Source organism: Ictidomys tridecemlineatus, chromosome 3, assembly GCF_052094955.1.
Source record: "Ictidomys tridecemlineatus isolate mIctTri1 chromosome 3, mIctTri1.hap1, whole genome shotgun sequence".
Classification (NCBI taxonomy): Eukaryota; Metazoa; Chordata; class Mammalia; order Rodentia; family Sciuridae; genus Ictidomys; species Ictidomys tridecemlineatus.
In genome coordinates, this window is record NC_135479.1 from 101,847,650 (window position 1) to 101,864,491 (window position 16,842).

Sequence of the window (16,842 nt, forward strand, 5' to 3'; positions counted from 1 at the left end):
CAGGGGCTGAGGCTGGGGCTCAGGGGTAGAGCGCTCGCCTAGCATGCACGGGGCACTGGGTTTGATCCTCAGCACCACATAAAAATGAAATAAAGATACTGTGTCCACCTACAACTAAAAAATAAATATTAAAAAAAACTAGTACAATCATCCTTTGAATGCCTAGAATAAACTTTGCAAAAAAAAAAAAAAAACCACAGTTTTACAAACAAAATATAAGGGTCTAGTTTCAGAATATATACAGAACTCTTCAGTGCAACAGACTCACAACCCAAACTTAAAAATTGGCAAAAGGTCTAAGAGATATTACTCCAAAGAAGAAATGCATGTGCCAATAAGCACTCGGAAGACGTCCATCATGAGTTCTCAGAGAAATACAAACCAATTCACAAGGAGAGAAGGCTCGATGCATGCCCACCGGTGCTGCACCAGAGGGCAGATACCAACAGAACTGGCTAGAGGTGGGGAGGCCTGGCCTCAGGCTTGTGGTGGGATAGGAACTGGCACAGCTGCTTCTGAGAACAGTCTGGCAGTTCCCCAAAAGAGAAGCAGAGTGGTCATATTACCCAGCCATTGTACACCAAGGGAGAGACTGGGGCACACAAAACCCGTATGGCATGTTCTTATGGGCATTATTCACAATGGTCAAAAGTAGCAATGGCCCAGATTTTCACCACTTGAGGAACCAATAAGATGTGCTGTGTCCTTATAATGGAATCTCATTATCATTAAAGGGAAATGAAGCACTGGTACAGGCTGCCACAGAGACGAACCTTGACACCGTTATGTTAGTTGAAGGAAGCCATGTGGGGACTGCTGGCTCTTCTATGGCTCCATTCCCATGAGATTCAGAGAATAAGCGAGTCTCCGGGGCAGAAAGGGAGTTAAGGAGCCCCTAGGGCAGCCAGACTGCAGGGCTGGAGTAACGCTGTGGGCACAGGGTTCTTTTGAGTGGTACAAATGATTTTAGTGATGACGGCACAATTCTAAATATTCCAGAAACCACCGAGACATACACTTCAAAGTGGTGAGTTCCATGTATATGAATTATATCTTATGTATAAGTCAAAGGAAATCTCACTAAAGTAACCCGGTGCCTCCAGGACTTGAGGCAACATTTCACTCATCCGCTGGTTCATTCAGCACACACGCATTAGGCTTCTGCTATTGAATCTTTCAGTTTATTCAACACTGTGTCCTGACTACCTGTGGTGTGCCAGGCACTTTCTATACCTCGAAGGTCCAGCAAAACAGATCCCAAAATGTAAGCTTTGTGTTGCATACAGTCTCAGAAGGGAGACAGGTAATAAAAAAATAATAATCAAAAGTATTCTACACAGTGTAGTTTATACACTGAGGATAATCAACACTATGGAGAAAAATAAAACAGGGAAGAGGGATGGTCAGTGGGGGAATAGAGAAGAGGGTAGCAGCTATGAGTAGGGTGGTTGGGAAGGCCTCACAAGAAGGTGCCATTGGAGCAAAGACCTAAAGAAGGTGAGGCATCAGCCATGTAGGGAAATCGCATGTTCAAAGAAGAGGTGACATGTGTGGTGTGTTCAAGGAGTATGTAGGGAGCAGAGTTAGCAGGAAGGAAAGGAGAGGAGGAGGAGAAGAGGGCACAGCCTAAGAGAGATAAGCAATCTCTGTTTTAGTGAAGCACAGGAGAGTGGAGCACGCACATCTTGGGGTAGCAGACATGATTCTGCATATGGCACATGCAGCTTGCCTGGTCTCAGATAAGGGTTGTAATCAGTGGTGTCCCAACCTGCAAGAGCCACATTCACAGGAACCTGATAGCCGGCTGTAAACACAGCTGGTATTGGCTAGTATTGAAAAAGGAATTATATAGATTTATAATTTAATGGCCGTGGCAGCTGGCACCAGCCAGGGACATGGCAACTGAGGCTTGGTTTCTGTTTCATTTTTGTTTTGTTGGTGGTGTCTAGACTTCACAAAGACCAGGAGAAAATGTTAATAGTAGAGCTTTAACTTAAAAGTGTGTCAGACTTGGAATCAATCATTGCGAATAGAGGGGGAAAAAACTGAGGAAATATTTTTCCAGTGGTCAAAAGTATCACCCAATTCAGAAGAAAAAAAAAAGCCACTCACATCATTGATGGCATCAATGACGTAGTGAAATTCTTTTTTTAAAAAATGTTTCTTAGTTCTACATGGACACAATTTCTTTATTTCGTTTATTTATTTTATGTGGTGCTGAGGATGGAACCCAGTGCCTCACGCGTGCCAGGCAAGCGCTCTGCCACTGAGCCCCAGCCCAGCCCCAGGTAGTGAGCTTCTGACAAACTCCTCCAAGTTGAAGTTGCCTCACTTTAATCTTCCTGGAGAAGTCGACATTCAGGACCTGGAGACTCCCGCTTGTCACTTCAGCCTCAGGCTGGCTGGCAACACCAGGTTCAGCAAAAAGCCCCTGAAAACATTCTGCAAGAACCAAGCAGATACATAGACCTTAGAACAAATAATAGCATTTATCTTACTATTACTTGTAATCATGTGCTACTGTTCCTTTACAGCCATATATTTTTTCTAGAAATTCTGTGTGTGTGTGCATGCATGTGCATGTGTGTGTGTGCACGTGTGTGTGTGTGTGTGTACATGTGTGTGTAGAGGAAGAAAATATACCTATTCGTGTTTGGTAGAGCTGGTAGCTAAGTGGTCACCAGTACCCCTCTAACTGTGATCCATTTCAAATCCAACTCTCCAGATCCGAGGCCCAGACGGCAGAAGGCAAGCAGTTCAGGGCTGGAGTTATTCAGTACCATCCTGCTCTAGGGTCTGAAGCCAGCTGCAACCAGGGACTTCCTTTTATTTGTATCGATGGCACTTCTATCTGCAGTAGGTGAGTCTAGGTATCATGTGTGGTGGAAACAGCTTCCTTTTCAAGTAGAATTGTGTAAAATACAAAAGGGCAATTTCAAGAAAAATATCAGGTAAATAATAAGTCAGGAAGTAACAGAAGGGACACAAATTCTAATGGTGGCCGGGAAGACGAAAATGCCAACTAAGGTAAGAACTCAGGCTCTGGAACCTGCACCTGGGCTCAAACCCAGATCCTGCCAGTGACTTGTGCAGCCCTAGTGGCCTGCTCCGGGGGTGACCACAAGAGCCAAGGAGATTCAGGGAAACCCAAAGCTTGGCTTAAATGGGGACTAAGGAATGAGAGGCTCTGGGCCAGGCATCTCCTGACCCAAACCACCATGCCCTCTGCTCCCGGCAGCCAACAAGTGTTTACCGTACCCAGTAACTCGCAGTCTGCTCCGTGACCACTCAGAGCCCAGCTCCTCTCAAGGCAGCAGCTCTCCAAGGTCCCAGTATAGCTCTGCTCCTGTATGCTGCAGGAGCTGGCTCTCCCAGGCGCTGGCACCCCTCAGGGGTTCCTCTTGCTACATCCCCAAGGAGCCCTAGGTGGCAAGGCCCTGGTCCTGCTGGGCACTCAGCATGCACAGAAGCCTCTGTCGTGGTCTGTAAGGAGCCTTCACAGCCACAGGGACAGCTGCAAGCAGTCCAGTTATAGTATATGCCCTGCCCAGGTCTGCACGGGGCGGGGAGGGGATGCCCTGCCAAGGTCCCCGCAGCGAGAGCCTGGCCATCGAGCCGCCCTTGACCTCACCCTGGGGCAGGTGTGTGGAAGGGCCTGGAATGTAGTCAGAAATGAAGGGCCCTCTAGCCTGGCCGAGTGGAGCCCACCGTCCAGTGCTGCGCCCTTGCCTGTGACCCAGCCACAATCCCTGCTTCCCCAGCCGCCACCGCACCGGCTTCTCTCACCTCTCCTCTTATCCCGGCCACTGTGGCCTGGTCCTCCAAGGGACCTTTAATTTTAAACCTTCACCAATGGCTGGGTCTGTAAGTCCCCCAGGAAGAGCCGCATAGTCCTCCAACACGGGGGTCAGCAGAAAGACAGACCCACTACAGGGTGCTTCCCTCAAAGAGCCAGGTGAGCACCAGCAGGAGAGGCACCTGCTCGCAGGCCTGGAGGGCACCCTCCTGTGGGTGACATGCCCACCTGCTCGCAGGCCTGGAGGGCACCCTCCTGTGGGTGACATGCCCCCCAGGCCGCCGGACTAATCTGTTTTTTTTTTTTTTAAAGAAGAAAAAAGAAAGAAATAGGAGCTTGGAAAGCTTTAAGACAACTGTGGAGAGGGCCCTCCTGTCATAACCCCCAACAGGTCTTCAGAGATGGGGACGTTCAACTCTAATTTCCAAAAAGGCTTAGAAAAATAGGCAGGAGGAAAAGAGAAGGCCCTTCAAATCGTAAAAGAATCAAGAGCAGAACCCTGAGAGTCCAGGGGGCTGGGGTGTCACATTTTACACATTCTATCAGGACACAAGCAACTGGAGCTGACCCTCAGGTCACCTGCTGCTTCTCTGCTGTGTCCCTACCTCAACAGAACAGTGCTTCTCTCCTACTTCCAGAGGAGCGGCATCTTTATATGAATAGTCTCCATGTTGCTTTCTTCACCCTTTCATGGTAAATGAAATTTCTCTGAGCAAAGATCAAAGGCACGATGTGAGATTAAGGTTTATTTTCTTGGTGAGTCATAGCCTGGATCACCAAACACAGAGTTCACCAAATGTTTTGAGCTGGGATGACAGTACAGAGACAAAATTATAGAGCTCTGGTGTGATGTTTAATTAAAACTTATCATCTGATCAAGGGCACTGTCACTGTTAGTGACAAAGTAAATTACCCATCACCCAGAAGTTCTGCAATTTATCCTAAGGCACTCTTACTGAGTGTGGGCTAAGACCTAGCTACAAGGGTTTTCACCAGACTGTTTTTTAAAAGAGAAAAAAAAAATAGAAATAGGGCTGGGGTTGTGGCTCAGTGGTAAAGAGCTTGCCTACCATGTGTGAAGCACTGGATTCTATCCTCAGCACCACAGAAAAAACTAATTAATTAATTAAAGATACTGTGTCCATCTACAACTAAAAATATTTTTTAAAAAAATTTAGAAATAGGGTCTGGGACTGTGGCTCAGTGGTAGCACACTTGCCTGGCATGTGTGAGGTACTGGGTTCCATTCTCAGCACCGCGTATAAATAAATAAAATAAAATAAATCTATCAACAACTAAAAAATTTAAAAAAAAATCCAGACTTTAACCATTTTTCTTTTTTTAAAATATTTATTTATTTTTCAGTTTTCAGCGCACACAACATCTTTGTTTGTATGTGGTGCTGAGGATCGAACCCGGGCCGTGGCACACTCATGCCAGGCGAGCACACTACCACTTGAGCCACATCCCCAGCCCCTAAAAAAAATTATTAAAAATTTAGAAATAGGGGGCTGGGTTGTGGCTCAAGTGGTAGAGCGCTCACCTAGCACACATGAGACATCTATTTCGATCCTCAGCACCACATAAAAATATTGTGTCCACCTAAAACTAAAAAAAAAATTTTTTAAAAAAAGCACTTAGAAATAGCCTAAATTCACAAAAGAGGGAGATTAGCTACATAAAGATAATATCATCGTATACTGGAATACTGTGTCCCATGTTGCCATAAAGGTAAACACAAAATGACATATTTGGTATTCCCCTAGTTAATATTGGATAGGTGGGATTATAAGTATTTTAAATATTCTGGACTTTTATATATTTCTACTTTTATAGTGTAGAAAAATAATAAGGACAACCCACTAGGAGGTCCTGATTGTGAAGCCCCGTCCCGGTTCTCCGGCTTCAGCTTAGCCCAGCAGAGGCCAGTCCACTTCACCAGGGCGCGCCCAGGGACTGCAGGGGCGCAGGGGATGTGGGGTGGTCTCTGCCCTTGCGCTCCGCCCGCGGACACTAGAGCTCCTCGGGCCACTCTAGGCTCCCAGGGCCGCTACCTGTGAAAACGCAGGTGCAGAGGAAGGCTTGCAAACACCTCTCATCAGGGCTGTCGCCGCAGAAACTCACGCAGCAGCTACGTGTCCCCCAGGGAACCGGCGTGCAGCGTGAGCAGCGCAGAGACGGCCGTGAGCGCTCCTTTCTGCGGCGCGTGCGGGGAAAAGCCCAGGACGCTGCAGCCGTGCTTGCAGAAGCAACGCCCTCGCAGGTCGCTTCCTAGCAGCTCGCTTCCTACGGGAGAGTGCCCGAGACCCCGCGCTAAGGGAAGGCGACCCACGGTCTCACGCTCACGCCTTCTGGCCTGGTTTTCCAATGTGCTGGGTTTTCTCTCTTGCAATTCCGTGCTGCCCCCTAGTGTTGACCTATATTGTCACACTCTGTTGTGCAGGGTGGAGTGGAGGGAGGTCCCAGTCCACAAAGGAAAAGGAAAGGGATTGGACATGTGGTGGAACTGTCAAAAGTAGTAGAGACTTTCATTACAAAATAGTCCATAGCTCTTATTGTTTTCCTGAAACAAACAAATAAAAAAAGATAGTTGATTTTTGGTCAGGACAGTTGCTAACACTTCCTTACCATGTGCCAGGCAGGATGCTAAGTGCATTACATGGGCTAAATCCCTTAATCCTCCCAGCCGTCCTAAGCAGGGAACTGTCAGTTGACCTAAGCACCTGCAGTGCCTGACCATTCAAGGAGGGGCAGAAGTTAAAAAAAAAAAGGTCACATCAGAACAAAGTAAATTCAAGGGGCACCATGCTCTACAGAGAAGATCACTGAAAGCAAGAACACCTGCTGAGGTCGTTCCGAGAGGCCTGTTAGTTGTCAGGATTGCCTGGTGGTCTGTCTTTGGTGTGCCCTCACAAGTAAACCACTGCCTGTTTTAAAACAGCTTTATTGATGCATAATTCATACCATGGAGTCCTCTGGGGCTGGCTGCCTCCGTATGGCTCGATGCTCTCAAGTTTCCACATGATGCAGCATGTGTGAGAGCTTACTTTTTATTGCCAAATGACATCCCACTGAATGACATGCCCCATTCCGGGTAGCCGTCAGTCGGTGGAGGACAGCTGAGTCGTGGTACATTCTCACCATCATGATGGACGCTGGTGGACGCTCACGCACAGGTTTTGTGTGGACCTGCATCTTCATTTTTCTCCAGTGGGACTGCAGTGGTATTGCTGGGTCCCCTGGTGACTTGGTCTTTAATTCAGAGGGACTGCCGCTGTGATCCAAAGCCACCGCAGTGCTCTTTCCTGGCTCCTCGCCTGTCTTTTTTCCTGCAGCCATCTTAACATGAAGGAGCCTTTCCCAGTGTTTCTGTTCAGTGCCTCCTTGGCAGTTACTGACGCTGAGAACCTCATGGTGTAAGATCACTTCTTTCTGATGCTGGTGACACAGAGCCATGCAGGCCACATTAGCATCAACTACTCTAAACTACTCTTCTTTTATTAGCATTCTGAATGCCTCAGATGAAATCAGAGGGAGGCAAATCAGAAGAGATGGCATTGGAGGTTTTGAGGGACAGCAGGACATTAGTTCTTTCACTCAAGCGTCTGTTAGAGCCAAAAGACTGCTGGTGCTGGGACAGGCAGAGCCACACAGGGGCAGTCTCCATCCTCAGGAGGCTAAGCTTCTGTCCATAGAATGACTTTAAGCAACTGTTGACATAGTTGAATAGTAGAATCATGTGAAGGAACAGCATCCCAGGCTCTGAGACAAACAGTCCTGGCTTTGCCAGGGGCTCAGGAAGTCTTCTCAGGAGAAGGGAAGTCCAAGGGGAGAGGGACAGGCTGTGTCCGTGGTCAGGGGTGGGGTGCCATAGGCGCTGGTGTGTGTGGATCAGGTGACATAGGAAGCTGGGCAGGTGCGAGGGAAAGTCAGCTGGCCAGTGTGGCTGCAGCATGTAGGCCAGAGAAGGGAGGCTGGAGGAGCAGGAGCAGGCCAGAGGGTGCAGGGACCACAACCTGGACCACCCAGGGCAGGACAACGGCACTGTTCGGGTCTTGGGTCAGGAGGTGAAATGGCAGGGTCAGATTGGCGCTGTCTTCTTTTGCTTATTTTGCAATGCTCGCAGAAACCTGGTCCAGGGAGGTGGTGCCCCTGAGTTCCAGCACCTCAGCCTCTCCCCCACTGAATGGCCATAGACCGAAGGTGTGGCCTCAAGAGAAGACTGGCAAGCATCTTGCTGCCACAGTCAGCCAGGCCACTCCAGTCGTTCTGTCGAAGGTATAGATGGTAAATGGGTGGCAGTGAGCTTACTTAGGGAAAAGGTATGAAATCAGGAGAGAAGGGGTCTGGAGAGAGGAGGATCAGCCAGCAGACAGTGGAGAGGCAGGAGGAGAGAGGGAGCAGCCTCCAAGCCAGAGGGAGGAATTCCCAGCAGGTGTGAGCCTCACTACTGGAAGTGCCAAGAGGTCATCTGTGACATGATGGCTAAGAAATGTCCATGCGGTTAAGCAACAGAGAGTCATGGGGACCTTAGTCGGAGAGGACGTGCTGAGTGGGCTGCAGTCAGACTGCAGTGAGAGTGCGCGTGCGCGCGGGGGGGGGGGGAACAGTGGAGCGATCATCCCTGCAACAGCGACAGGGGGCGTGGCTGGGGGCGCAATGTGAGGCCTTCCACGTGGGCATGGGCAGGAAGGGGCCACTCTCAGGCAGGACCTTCGAGAGAAGGAGTTCGGCTTCCGGGTGGGAACACTTGGATTCAATCGGGCTCCTCCTCCTGCTGGTGAGCGGTTTCGAGGCATTGGCCCCCCTAGGCCTCCGTTTCTTGGTCTGAAAAATGGAGAAAAATGGAACTCCTGCCAGAGGGTGAAGTGAAAGGGTGCAGGAGGGGCGGAGGCTGAGGCCAATCAGCTGGCAGCATTCCAGAGCCTCATGGGCGGTGGCTGCTGCCAACCTGAGCTTGCCCTTGACACACAGCTTTTTATTTACTATTCAATTCCTTACAGCAGCAAACAGTTCCTAACTCAAAGGGGACTGCTATGGGCTGGATGTGTGTGTCCCCTCCCCAAATGCGTGTGTTAAAACTCTGACCCTCCAGGTGATACTAGGAGGCCAGGCTTTGGGAGACAGGTCACAGGGTCAAGTCCCGGTGAATGGAATTAGTGCCCTTATAAAAGGGAGCCCAGAGAGCTCTCTTGGCCTCTTCCCTGCATGTGAGATACAAAAAGACTATGGTCTGCAACCGGAGGAGGGTCCTTGCCAGAACCGGACCATGCTGGCACCTAATCTCAGACTTGAGCCTCCAGAACAGTGAGAAATTAAATTCCCGTGGTTTGTAAGCTGCCCTGCCTGTGGCACTTTGCTATAGCAGCCCAAATGGACTGAGGTGGGACATTCAATTATTTCTATAACTAAAAATAAAATACAACAGAGTGCATGATGTGGTCACCAAAGGTCATGCCCTGGGAGGCTCCACAAGGGCATGACTCAGAAAAGCCCCAAATTGAAAGCCACCCTAAAGCCCATGAGAGAAGAAGGGGTCCCTTGGGGGCAGAGCCAGGATGAGTGCCTCAGCATCAAGAGAGCCCAATCCACGGCCAACACAGCAGTCAGGAAGTGCCTGTTTTCTGACTCAGTTCCTATGAAAGATAAAGCCAGATGAACTGATGAACTCAGTCTAAGTCCATCTTAAGATTGGGAGCCAAAGTCATGAAGTCATGAAAAGTGAATTTCTGTTTTGCTATAAATTACTGCGATTTCTAAACTTGTTTGGAATTCCTGCCCGAGCCTTGAACTCACCCATGCCTGGCTCCCCCTAACCAGATAACAACCCTCTCTGAAACCTCCGCAGTGCCTCATAAATTCTGATGTTGGGATCTGAATTTACTTCCTACTTTGAAATGTTAAGCCATGTAGGTCACTAACCTACTACCTGCTTTTGTATTGTGCTTGTCAAAATCTGTTGGCTGTAAGTTCTCAAGATACCCGCCCCCCCCCACTTTGCAACTTTTGTGCTATGAAACCTTGTTCCTGAGGAGGGGTGGTGGTGGTCTCTAGCCCATATTGGGAGAGACAGCCACTGATCAGCTCTCTTTGTGTACACAAATACAAGTTTGCTTTAATTTGATTTCAAATTGAAGTTAGTGGTCTTTTCTTGGGGACACCTGGGTGTCCCCAAGACTTAACCCCCAGGGACAGTCACTCTGCTGGCCCATACAGGGCTCCCACTTGCTTGAAACAGCATCTTCCTGCTGGGAAGCCGCCCTCAGCCTGTCTAAACATGTCCACCCAGAAAAGGTTAGGACCCTGGATGGCAGTGACTTCTCTTCTGAGAGCTAATTCCCTGTAGGTTTCAAGGACAATGCTAGTGCTGGCCACTGTCCTACCTGACCTCCTGCCTGGGTACCGTGAATTCTTTTTTCATCTGGTTTCTTTGCCTGAACCTTCAACAGAATGACCAGAGTGGCCTGGCTCTGATTGTGGCAGCAAGATGCTTGCCAGTCTTCTCTTGAAGCCACACCTCCGGGTTGTGACCACTCAGTGGCATTCCCTGTGATGGGGGAGAGGCTGAGACACGCTGGACTCAGGGGCACCACCTCCCTGGACCGGCTTCTGCTCTGGTGCCCACATGTCCTGCCCTAGGTCGGCTTGGGCTCCTTCCTGTTTTCCAGTTATTCCCCAGTCACTCTGCTGGGGCCCAAACTCCACATTAGGGTTAAGGTCTTCCCTGCGGCTGCTATGCCACTTGGTATTGGAAATAAAAGAGGGGACCGCTGTTAAATTGCAGATGCTGATAATTTAAAATGTGGCCTGTAAATAGACTCCACCCAGCAATTTCCTCAGGAAACGTGATTATTCCCAAATTGATCTGCCTTGTTTTCCATTCCATTCTATAACTAATATACAAGAATTCAGTTACCTTACTTAGTACATTCAATATCTTTCCTAAAATTAGAAAAAAGGAAGAAACTAAATAAACCCTCCTGCATCTTATTCTAAAGAACCAAGACTTGCATTCATAAAATTCTCATTAAATTTGTATGACTAAAAACCTATGAAGATAATATGACACTGGGGCTAGGGCTGGGGCTGGGGCTCAGAGGCAGAGTGCTTGCCTAGTGTGTGTGAGGCACTGGGTTCGATTCTCAGCCCCACATGTAAATTAATAAAGTAAAGGCCTACTGACAACTAAATAATATTTTTTTTAAAGTGATGCTCCACACATCTTGGTGAAGCAAACACAGTGAGGTCTGCTCATGAGAAATGTAGTAAGTGAAGATTATTTACAGTAGGCCCTGAATGGCTCCCCACCCCAGCGCTCATGTAGACCCCAACCCTAGTCTCTCCAGAATTGGCGAAGGAGAGAGAAACTGAGCGCGAGAACCCAGCAGCAAGTGGTGTTGTTCATCTATGGAGGACACTGGCCTGCCCGGATGGTGAGAGCCCCTGCTCATCAGCCTGCAGGGCTGGCCATCTGTGGCTGCAAATGGGACGATGACCTCCCCGTATCCCACACACCCCTTACCATCAGCTCTTAGAAGCAAAACCAACACAGGCTGATACTCCTTTGGCCAAAGAAAATCCCTGACTAGACCCGATTCAGGGAGTGAAGAGTGGATCTCCTGATGGATCAGGTGGCAAAGCTCCATTACAGAAAAGAAGTCTATGGCCACGTATCCAACCCACTAGACTCCTGAGAGCACGTGCCAGGCACCTGGGCATCCCCAGGGGTGTCTCTGAGAAGCCCTATCACCTAGTCAGGGGACCACGCAGCTCTGACATCTAGGAGAAAAGCATACCCCTCCTTCAGGCCCTTTGTGCCCTGAGTGTCTAGGGGAACACCTACCTGCCTCAACTGCCAGCCCCCAAGGGCAGGGGACAGTGTTCTGGGGCTGTGAGGTGGTGGGTGCCTCCAGGACTGATCCAGCCAGCTGAGCAGCTTGCGATGGAAACAGAAGAGGCCAGTGGCTGCAATGAGGGCCACCTGCAAGCCCTCGGCAGGCTCAGCCTCTGACAGTCTCAGAGTAGCAGCCTGTGTGGGTGAGTCTGCACCAACCAGAGGCTGAGGGCGGTGGTGACTGGGGAAAAGACAGCGATGGTGACTGTGTCGTCAGTCACACAAGCTCAGGGAAGTCTATGTGAACTACACGTATTTTAGCAAGAAGATGGCAAGGGGGAGGCCAGCCTGGGCAACTTAGTGAGACTCTGTATCAAAATTAAAAATCAAAAGGGCTGGGGAAGTAGCTCAGCGGTGGGCTGTTCACCTAGCATGTGTGGGCTCTAGGTTCAACCCCCAGCACTGAAGAAAAATTATCCTAATGTGTTTATTTTATGAAATTTGTCAAGCTGCCCACTCATTATCGGTATGCTTCTCCGCAGTACAGTTTACTAAACAGCTTTCATCAACAAACAAACAAACAAACAAACAAAAAACTGTTCCAGCTCATCACGGAAGGGCCTGGCTCACCGAGCCCTTGCAGTGTGGTGACGACCTCAGGAACCAGGTACTTGAGTCCTGTCTTTCTGCCGCCACTAACTAATTTCTCAGACTGAGACAGGCTGTCAAGCCCCTGGGCCATGTCACCTGTGGCACACAGGGTTATATTAAGTCATGCCTAAAGCCATTTGCTTTTGATGTGATCCATCTCATCCTGTGAAGTACCAACTGGGCCCTGGAGACATGAGGGGGACAAGACTCACATTTCCTGTCTTTGCAGGACTTACAACATAATCAGTATCCAGAGACAACAGAACTGTGATCTGTGCTCGCAGGAGTGGCAGGGGGACAATGGCAGTGTCCTGACAGATGGAGGGAGGATCTGCAGGTGCCCCCCACGGGCTGGAGTTCCGAGGAATGACAGAGCTGAGTCACAGCCGCTGTCTGGCTGGCCCATTCCCAGATGCGAACCAGGGAGGAATGGAGGTGTCACACTCCTGAAACCCTCGGCTCGCTACACCTGTGCCAGGATGGGCACAGCGTGGCAGGCTACTCCAGGGTGTCCCGAGCATTAGCAGCATTCAGATCAAAGGATGAAAATCAAGACGACTAGAGTAATTATACTCCAGAAAACAAGGTCAAAAGAACACCTGTGCCCTTAGCACTACTCACAAGTATGGCTAAATTTTTCCTAAATTTCCCCTAAATTTTTCCTGCCCATAGCATTCATAAAGGGCCGGTTGCCATTTATGACTTTGCTCAGTGGCTAAAGACTGCAGGGATGGTAACGCACTAATAGGAGGTGGAGAAGGAGCTTCCTTCTCAGCTGCGAGCACACTTGAGATCCGTGCCCTATAGCTCTTCCATTTTTTCTTGGCCCTCTTACTTATTTTTCTTACCAATGACAAGTGTCTAATGAGGCACCTCTATGGGTGGTCTGCAAGCAGTGTGCTGCAATCTACCGGCAAGACAATTAACTACACATCAAAAGTGCAATATTTAGTAGGTACCAGGTGCTGTTAAGTGGTCACACACACTAACTCATTAAACCCTCATAACCAGCCCAGAAAACCGGTGCTAAGACTAGTAGTGCTCATTTCATGGAAGGTTAAACATGTCTCCCAGGGTACAGACAGGGGAGCCTGGGGATTGTAGCAGCCATGCCTTAGGACAGTCCACGCTGAAGCCAGGCCCTAAGCCCAGGTGGTCTTCCCCTCCATCAGCGCCTCTCAGTAGCACTGGCTGCAGAGTGTTCCAACAGAGTGACAGAGTGTCTGTGAAGGCCGAGAAGACAATGCCCTTATCCTGGGCTGAATCCTGTCATGGTCACCATGAGGCCATGCTTCCCACAGGCAGCTCCAGCCAAGGACAGGCACAGCAGGGACATCAGGTGTTATGGTTTGGATGTGAGGTGTCCCCAGAAGCTCATGTATGAGACAGTGCAAGGAGGCTCGGAGGAGAGAGGAGCGGGTCCAGTGTCCTGACGATCAGAGCATCCACGGTCAGGGTGAGCTGGGTGGTAACTGAAGGCAGGCAGGTGTGGCTGGAGGAGGGGGTCCCAAGGGCGTGCTTCAGGGGTTATATTTAGAGCGCTTTCCGCCTCTTGGCTTGCTGAGGGCCATTGCCAAGTAGGAATGATGCATCGAAATTTCCTTGCCAGCGTACCCCATGTTAAATGGACTTGCCTTGGACATTGCATGTGTCTTTGAGAAAGGTGACCCTACTCAAGGACCAGGGTGGATCCAGGATTAGGATGTATCCTGCAGGTTTTAGGAAGTATCCGGGTTTAAGACAATTTGGGTTTAGGGCGTTCCCGGTTTTAGACAAGTTTAGGGCTTTCCCGGTTTAAGATAATCCGGGTTTAGGGAAGTTGCAGGTTGAAGGTTATTCCTGCTGGGAGTAGGGCGTGCCTGCTGCCTGAGTTCCCCCTGAGTTCTCTTGGAGAAAAAGTTTGGGGACGTGAATCGTGCGGGAGATTTTGGATTTCACCAGAACGTGTTTGGAGAGGCCGGTGTGAGTTCGGGAATAAAGAATTGCTGTTTGAATCTACAAAGCTGTGAGTGGCTCGTGATTCAGTGCCAAGCCGAGACATTGGCATTGGCTGCTGTGTCCTGAGCAGCTTTCCTCCTCCACATCCTCTGCCTCACCTCTCAGGTCCAGCACAGTGGAGTTGGCCATCTGTGGACTGAGACCTCTGGAACCGTGAGCCCCCACATAAACTTTTCCTCCTGTATAATTGATCTTTCAGGTCTTCTGGTCACAGTGATTAAACCGAAGGCTGGTACCCACAGAGCAGGACTCCTCCAAAAGAGATTTGACTGGAAGCTTCCAGGGCTATTCAGCCAACCTCGGGCACCTGCCATGGTGGGGAGAGCAGCCTCCCACCTGTCTCCCTTGCTTCTGTCTCTCCCACAGGGCTCAGCCTGTGCTGCATCAGTGCTTCTCTCTACATCCCCACCCCCCATCCTCACAGGTGTGGTTTCTTGAAGGACCCAAAACAACACAAACATCCCAAAGTCAGCTTCCACTGTGTCACTGAAACTGCTCCTGCATCTACAGCCCAGTCACCAAGACCCAGCAGCCCTCCCTCAGGCCTCAGCTGTCCCCATTTAGCACAGGGTGCACTTGAAACCCTGACTCCTGTGTCTTGGGCTGAATGCTTTTTAGCCCCTCCAAAACTTTCATATTAAAGCTCCAGCTCCTGGTGTGGCTGTATTATTTCTAAGGAAGTAATTGAGATTCAATGGGATCCTTAGGGCCTTGATCTAAATCCAAATTTGCTGGCTCCTTGATTATGAATTTGTAGCCTCCAGAACTGAGGAAATCAATGTTCTTTAAGCCATACAGTCTGTGGCATTTTGTTATAGCAGCCTGAGGTGACTAATACACTCCTTCGACAGTTCCCCTTTCTAGGGTCAGAAATCTGAGTCTTCTGCGGCTAAGGTCAGCTTGTCAGCAACACTGATTCCTCTTGGAGCTCTGAAGGAGCATTGGAGAAAAACTGAAAAACTGCGGGTGATGTGGTGGAGAGCTGAAGGCAGCTTCCTATGAAGAGGTGACGTTTGTATTGAGCTCCGCCTGAGAAGGAACCCTCCCAGCGGAATCTGCACAGCTCTGAGGTATTGCCAGAGCCCCAGACCTGAGGTGGGGACAAGCTGGGCTCCTGCTACTGCTTTAACACACTGCTACAGTAAAACATGAGGCCAAACTCGGGGGCTCCAACAGCACCTCCATCGTCGTGAAGACTAACCCCTTCCTTGAGCTCCTTCCAAAATAGAGAAGATAAGCCTTGTTGGTCTCATTCCTGGAATCTCCCCAAGTCTAACACATGGAAGCAATCATTTGTTGAAGAACTTTTTAACCAAATGAAAAATTAACATAACTTAAGTGAGTCTGTGTTACTGCTTAATGACAGGAACTCTGGGCTGGAAGTGATCTCACCGGGTAATACTGGTAGCAGCTAAATCCTTCCTGGTGTCCTCTGACTCTCCTTTTCTCATTCCCCACCGGCTGTCACATCACCAAGCTCTAGGACATCTCCTGGTGGTTACTGGTCCTCTCTCCCTTCCTCTCTGCTCCCCAGGGTAGGGGGCTACGTTCTCAGTCTCTGTACTCCCAAGAGCCCTGGGGGCTGCACTTCGGACCTGTGTGCCCAGAACCTTCTACCAGGCCCCTCACTGTGAAGCCTTTGCTTCCACCCTCTCCTGGGGGGCTTGCTGCAGGCAGGAGTCTCACAGACCAGCTGAAGCTGGCAGAGGCCAGCTGAGGGTCACACCAGCCTTTCCCAGGGCTGTCTCGGGAGGAGTCTCAGCCCACTGCACTCAGCACTGCCCCTGGGTCAGTGCAGGCTCCTCTGTCCAAGGACACTCTGCCAGCACTTCGAAGCCAGCTCCCCCTTCCTTCAGGGCTGGCTCTCACTTTAGCCTCCTAGGGAGGTCTGCAGCAGCCCTCTACAGAACCCCTCTGCCCAGGGCTCTGCACCTTCTCTCACACTCACCTTTTTCCTCCTTAGTTCTTAGGACCTTCTGACCCCACAAGGCAGGGACCTGGTTTTCTGCTGTCTCCCCTGAGCCAGGAACAGTGCCTGCTGGACAGCACTCGCTCAGGGGTCATCTTTCAGGTGAACAAACTCCATGTGCTGAATCCAACGAATGCAAAGTCCTGGGGGGAGGGGGAGAGTCCTGCAGTGTGGATCTCCTCCAGAATAAAGGACATCACCTGTGTGACTGCAGAACCATCCAGAGGTGACACACAGGGCTGGGCTTAGAGATGGAAAGGGGTCGGCCAAAGGGGCAAGGGAGAGGCTGTGAAGTCAGGGAGAGGGAGCAGGAAGACCAGGGCCTTGGCCTTGAGGAAGGAGACTGTGCCCCACCACCTTTCCCCACCAACCCTCTGACAGTCTCACAAAAAGTTTTGAGGACGAAGATAAAGTGGATGTCACTGCTAACTAAGAGGCATAAATGGGTTTTGGAAAGCAACCTCTGCAAGGAGCTATGAGGAGGGGGGGCCTGCTTTAGGAAGATGCCCCCCACAGCTGGCCCAGCCAGGCACAGCCTTAATTAGCGATCATCGAGGCCACGGAGCTCCACCGATGGTCTTCCACGGTGCATCA

General features: G+C 50.0%; 2 long non-coding RNA genes across 3 annotated transcripts; both read right to left on the reverse strand.

The window, feature by feature from the left end:
* Positions 1-2,179: 2,179 nt before the first annotated feature.
* LOC110596943 (uncharacterized) lies at positions 2,180-6,456 on the reverse strand. 2 transcript variants are annotated; one of them, XR_013436610.1, is made up of 3 exons: positions 5,851-6,210; positions 4,402-4,481; positions 2,180-2,442 (listed from the first exon to the last, which is right to left on the reverse strand). It is a non-coding gene; the product is annotated as an uncharacterized LOC110596943 (long non-coding RNA). The 2 variants fall into 2 exon arrangements; XR_005726757.2 differs by lacking the exon at positions 4,402-4,481 and having other exon boundaries at positions 5,851-6,456.
* A 270-nt stretch (positions 6,457-6,726) lies between these two features.
* On the reverse strand, positions 6,727-11,790 carry LOC144375859 (uncharacterized). The gene is made up of 2 exons (XR_013435710.1): positions 11,640-11,790; positions 6,727-8,623 (listed from the first exon to the last, which is right to left on the reverse strand). It is a non-coding gene; the product is annotated as an uncharacterized LOC144375859 (long non-coding RNA).
* Positions 11,791-16,842: the final 5,052 nt, after the last annotated feature.